Genomic DNA, 6,724 nt, shown 5'->3' with positions numbered 1-6,724 from the left:
GCATTCTTTGGCATTGCCTTTCTTTGGGATTGGAATGAAAACTGACCTTTTCCAGTCCTGTGGCCACTGCTGAGTTTTCCAAGTTTGCTGACATATTGAGTGCAGCACTTTCACAGCATCATCTTTCAGGATTTGAAATAGCTCAACTGGAATTCCATCACCTCCACTAGCTTTGTTCATAGTGATGCTTTCTAAGGCCCACTTGACTTCACATTCCAGGATGTCTGGCTCTAGGTGAGTGATCACACTACTGTGATTATCTTGGTCATGAAGATCTTTTTTGTACAGTACTTCTGTGTATTCCTGCCACCTCTTCTTAATATCTACTTAATATCTACTTTTAATAAAATTAAAAGTAGAGTTACTAAATGACCCAGAAATTTCCTTCCAGGTATGTGTCCCAAAGAATTGAAAGCAGAGTCTCAAAGAGATATTTGTACAGCCAGGATGATAGCAGCATTCTTTACAATCACTAAAACATGGAAACAATCCAAGTGACCACGGACGAGTCAATGAACAAATAAAATATGGCACCATGCAATGATATTCAGCCTTAAACAGGAAGCAAATTCTGAAATAAGTCAGTCACAAAAAGACAAAGACGGTATGATTCCACTTATATGAGATACTTAAGAGTAATCAACATCCTAGAGACAGAAAGTAGAATGGTGGCCAGAGTCTGAGGGAGGGAGAATGAGGAATTAATGTTTAAAGGGTGCAGAGTTTCAGTTTTACAAGATGAAAAGAGTTAAGAAGATGGATGGTGGTGGTTGCACAACATTATACACATACTTAACGCCGCTGAACTATGTACTTCAAATGGTTAAGATGGTGAATTTTAGGTTCTGTGTATTTTATCACAATTTTAATTCCATAAGGCGCCATTTTTTTCCCTGCATGGCACTTATCATCGTCTTTTTTTTATTATGTTGTATGCAGTTTATTATTTGACAATTTTTTCCTTTTGCAAACCTATAGATGATTTATCTAATAACATTTAGGTACAAATAATGAAAATTCTATATACTTGAAATGATTTCATATTCACTGATCATAGTTCTCAAGATTAAACCAACAAATCATAGAAATATTCCAATGCAACAAACTAGTAAATTGGATTTTTTCTTTTATAAACTTCTGCCAATTATCAACATTCAGCTAACTTTAACTTCTCCCATTAACTTAGCAAAACTTGAGTAATTTAGCGATTTAGTAATTTCTATTTAGCAATTTCTCATGTCCATTTTACCTTTCTACAGCTTGGCAGTGCTTCCCATTATCTCTAATTCTCTTTGACGTATTTTTTTTACTTGTTTATGATGTCTGTCTCCTACCTCTTCCACAAGAGAGCAGGAAGATTCTCAGTCTTGCTCTTCATGACAGTATCAGCTGCTAGCACAAAGCCTAATACTTATGTGGTAGTCAGTACTCTTTTGCGGAGTGACAATGATTGGATGGATGAATCAGTTAAGTCTGGAGGCAGTAGCAGCTCCACTGAATTTTAGCCGTGACATGAGTTGGCTACAAATAAAGGAACTAAAGAGCCTCTTGATGAGGGTGAAGGAGGAGAATGAAAGAGCAGGCTTAAAATGAAATATTAAAAAAACAAAGATCATGGCATCCGGCCCCATTACTTCATGGCAAATAGGTGGGGGAAATGTGGAAGTAGTGACAGATTTCCTCTTCTTGGGCTCTAAAATCACTGCAGATGGTGACTGCAGCCATGAAATCAGAAGACGTTTTCTTCTTGGCAGTAAAGTTAAGACAAACCTAGACAGTTGAAAAGCAGAGACATTAGTCTGCCGACAAAGGTCCGTATAGTCAAGGCTATGGTCTTCCAGTGGTTGTGACAGCTGGACCATAAAGAAGGCAGAGCACTGAATAATGATGCCTTCAAACTGTGGTGCTGGAGAAGACTCTTGAGAGTCTCTTGGACAGCAAGGAGATCAAACCAGTCAATCTCAAGGAGATCAAACCAGCCAAACCACTGGAAGGACTGATGCTGAAGTTGAAGCTCCAATACTTCGGCCACCTGATATGAAGGGTGACTCATTGGAAAAGGCCCTGATGCTGTGGAGGATTGAAGGCAGGAGGAGAAGGGGATGACAGAGGATGAGATAGCTGGATGCCATCACTGACGCAGTGGATGTGAACTTGGGCAAACTTCGGGAGATGGTGAGAGACAGAGAGGCCTGGCATGCTGCAGTCCATGGGGTCGCAAAGAGTAGGACACGACTGGGTGACTGAACAACAGCAGTGAGTTGGCTGCTTGCCCTAAAGATACACACAGCCAGCCCTGTCTTGAGCTGTTACACACGTAACAGACTCAACTTCAACTTTCACCAAAACTTTTGCTAAAAATGCAAATCCAAACACCTACTTGATAGCAAGAATGCGTTTTCCTTTATCTTTGAAAAATCAGTTCAACTATTTGCTGTCAAGAAACATTCCCTGAACTAGCCTTCCTCTCTGACTCTGTTTCTGTCGTTCGCTCCACCTGGCGTGTTCTTCACCCTCCTTTTCACCTGGCAAAGCCTACTTGTTCTCCCATGCAGAAATGGCCCCTCTTTTTTGGAGGCAGAAGAAACCCTAGGACCACCTGTGGCTCTGAAGACCCAAAACCTAAGACCCAACGTTCTAGGCTCATAATCCTGAGGTGCTCAGGATTCCAGGCCATTCCACTTGTTTTCAGCCCCAACCCAACCCAGCAACCACTTCCTGAGCCGTTCCTGTGAGCAGAGCTCACATGGAATGTGGCAGTAAGGAAGTAGACGCCAAGCTCAATTGAGAGGTCGTGATGCGACCCCTAACTGTTAGGATCCGGTAGATGAGGACAGGTCTTTAGAATGCCAGTGGCTCCCAGAAGAACATCTGAACTCCTTCCCCTGGCTTACAAGGAGGGGCTGCCTCTTCCAGATGCCTTCCCTGATACCTGCATGGCAGAACTCATGGTTTCCCCTTCTGTTCCTGGGTCAATTGTCCTAACCTCTGTGCTGCCGAAGTCAGAAGATCTGTCTCCCCATCAGGCACGTGGCCCCTCATGATCTGCTCACCCCTTTCCAGGCTTGCCTTGGGTCCACCCAAAACCCAACGCATTGCCGGGAAGAAGACTGACGCCTCCCCTTTCCAGTCCGCAGTGCGATGGCCCTCTCTCCCTTCCTCTTGCCCCCTCCCTCTCTCTTCCCCCTTCCTCCTCCTTCCCTTCCTTCCTGTTACCCCATCCACTTTCTTCTCTTCCTCCACTCCTACCCCTCTTTCTAGACTTCCCACACTTATCATTCAGTCACTGTTTTGTGAACACCTATTGCGCTGAGCTCTGGTTCTGGGGCAGAGCAATGAACTAAGACAGATGAGAACCACACCCTTGTGGCTCCCATGGACTTTGCATTCTGTAAGGAGTGGACAGAAATAGACAGTCAACAAGAAAAACACAGAATTTGTTAGGTATTGATAGACTCTATGGAGAAAAAATCAGGAAAGGAGGAGTGGGAGTGGTGTGTGTGCGTGTGCGCACGTGTGTTGGTGGGAGGGGGCTCGTGGTGGTAGTCACCAGTTTAATAGGGTGGCCAGGAAAGGACTTACTACAGAGGAGACGTGAAGGAGGGGAGGGTGGGAGCAGGCTATAAGGAACCTGGAGAAGAAGTTTCCAAGTAAAGGAAGTGCAAAGGTCCTGGAACAGAAGCACACCTGTAAATTGGAAGAATAATAAGGAAATCAGGTGTACCTTTGCTAAAATAAAACCTTCTGAACCCATTGCCTTGCCCCAAGCTGGGTAAGTTTCCTGTCTCTGTGCTCTCCCAGCAGCCTGCGAGCTCCCTCGTCATAGCATCAGCCACACTCCATTACAACGTCTCCCCACCAGACTCTGAGCAACTTGGGGACTTTTCCTTTGACATTCCAGCACCCAGCATAGGGCTTATGCTGTGCTTAGTCGCTCAGTCCTCATGTCGGACTCTTTGCAACCCCATGGACTGTAGCCCACCAGGCTCCTCTGTCTCTGGGAATCTCAAGTAAGAGTACTGGAGTGGGTTGCCATTTCCTCCTCCAGGGGATCTTCCCAACACAAGAATCAAGCCCATGTCTCCTGTATCTCCTATTCTGAGGGTGGATTCTTTACTCACTGAGCCATCAGGGAAGCCCTTAAGACATGTTTATTGACTGCCTAACTGAATCAATCAATCAATCAGTCAATGAACAAATTAGGCTCTATGAATCCTTGAGGGTGTCTTATTCATCTCTACCCCTGGCAGCATCCAGGAACTCAGAAAAAAACGTGTGCTGGATGACTAATAGGAACAGCTAATGCTTATTAAGAACAGACACCATGCTAAGTTTTTTATGTGGCTTAGTTCATTTATCCTTAAAGCGATCCTCTGAGGCAGGCACAACTGTCAGATGCAGTTTGCCCATTGGGACCATGAGGTTCAAAGGTCAAGATATGGCTCACCCAAATCAGATAGCTGGTAGGTGGCAAAGCTCTGCATTGAACCTCGTAAATTTGACACCCAAAGCCATGTCTACTTAACCCAAAGTTAAATTGCCTTCCAGAGATGGGGGCCTGGGATTTGAGGGAGAAAGGGCTAGGGGGAGACAGAGGAAAGGAGAGGAAAGACCTTCCTACAAGGGCGAGGAGTGGCGTCTTCCCCATCTCTGGTCTTCTCTCCGTGAGCACCAAAGTTTCCGGCACACAGAGGGTGTTCAGTAAAAGTTAAGGAATGTTAAATAGTTGTTGATGATTCATTTTCCCAAAGAGGAAAGTTTTCTGTGGTTTCAGTTAAAAGAAATTCTGTCAGATTAACATGAACACAAGTCCCAACTTGAACCCTATGGTGATAACCCTGCCCAGCTTTGCCCCTAATCTTAGGAATGAGCTTCTGGGTAACCTCTGTCTGCTTTTAGGTGAGGCCTTGTCTCCTTAAGAATGACACAGCTTGGGACTTCCTGGCAGTCCAGCAGTTAAGGATCTACCTACCAATGCAGGACACACGAGTCTGATCCCTGTCTGGGAAGATCCCACGTGCTGAGGGAAACCAAGCCCGTGCCCTACAACTACTGAAGCCTGTGTGCCCAGAGCCCATGCTCTGCAACAAGAGAGGCCACCACAGGAAGAAGCCCCCGCACCACAACTGGAGGAAGCCTGTGCACAGCAACGAAGACCCAGCACAGCCAAAAGTAAATAAATAAGATTTAAAACATGAACGACACGGCTCACGAGGTTTGATGCATTCTGGGTAAAGGACCCCACAGCCCAAGGGATCTCCCCTCAGGGTCTGTGCCCTGCCTGCCCCTCCCAGGGACCCCTCTCTGGCTCCTCAAATGCCACTTTCTCAGTCTCTCCCACTCCCGCTGGTTGGCTTGCAGTCCCCTGGCCCACCACTGACCTCTCTGGCCTGGCCTCAGCTCCTGTTCTCCTGAGCAGCCTCACTGGGCCGCGTCTAGAGCCCCAGGTCCTGCTGGCTCCCCACTTCCAGTCACAGCACTGGGGTCCAAGGGCTGCAGATCCCAACAGGTTCTAGGCCTCCAGAATCCGAAAGCCGCGAATGAGAGGGTGCAGTGAAGGCAGTCCCGGAGGTGGGGAGGAGGAATTTCTGCCCAAAACCAGCCGGGCACCCCTCTGCTCAGCCCCCAGCTCTCCTGGCAGATGCAGGAAGTCCAGCAAAAGCCTGGAGCCTGGGACTGGCTCTCCTGCCAAAGGGGCCTGGGCAGTCACCCAAAGAATCCCAGCAGGGGTAGATGTGAGTCCTGAACTATTCAGGTCATGGCCTTATCTGCTGCACGGGCCTTGCTAATCCCCTGAGCCTGGAAGGATCGCAGCCACCTCGGCCCTGAGCTCGGAACTTTCTGCGGGATCTGACAGTCTACTAAGTAACCTGACTGTTTGCATCCCTGGGCTCCTCAGTCTTGATGGAGGCGGGAGCCTGGACCCAGATCCTGGGGATGGGAGCCTAAGAAAACATGTGGGCAGGAAAGCGATCAGAAGGGAAAGTACTGAAGCAGTCCAGGAAGCAAATGTACTTCTTTTTTTATTTTATTTTTATTAACACCAAAAGCATTTTGCATGGGGTGTAGCCGATGTGCCAGCCTGGATGGGAGGGGTTTTGAGAGAGAGCAGATACATGCAGATACATGCATGTGTATGGCAGAGTCCCTCCCCTGTTCGCCTGAAACTCTCACAACACTGTCTATCACAAACGTACTTCTGGAAGTGAGTTCTGAGAAGGGGCATCGGTGGCTGGAAATTAAGTTGGTGTCATTCATTTCTGAATTCCTATCATCATTGTGTCCCGAATGCCTACGCTGTGCCAGCCGCTGCGCTGAGAGGCGGGTACAGAGATAAATAATGGAGAGGGTGGTAGTGGTGTGGGGAAGTCCTTGCTCTCAGGGATCTTGAAGTTTAAGGATGGAGAGAGCTCAAGAATAAGCCCTCCACCAAAAATACTGCAGAAGTGCCAGGAAAGAAACGCAGTAGCTGAGAGACAGAGGCCCGCCCAGTGCATGGTTATTAGCTAATAACTATGGGCATGAGAAACGCTGGGCTGGAGGAAGCACAAGCTGGAATTAAGATTGCCGGGAGAAATATCAATAACCTCAGATATGCAGATGACACCACCCTTATGACAGAAAGGGAAGAGGAACTAAAAAGCCTCTTGATGAAAGTGAAAGAGGAGAGTGAAAAAGTTGGCTTAAAATTCAACATTCAGAAAACTAAGATCATGGCATGGCA

This window comes from Bison bison, unplaced genomic scaffold (genome assembly GCF_000754665.1).
Source record: "Bison bison bison isolate TAMUID 2011002044 unplaced genomic scaffold, Bison_UMD1.0 scf7180017864516, whole genome shotgun sequence".
Classification (NCBI taxonomy): Eukaryota; Metazoa; Chordata; class Mammalia; order Artiodactyla; family Bovidae; genus Bison; species Bison bison.
Note: the sequence above shows the minus strand (reverse complement) of the source record.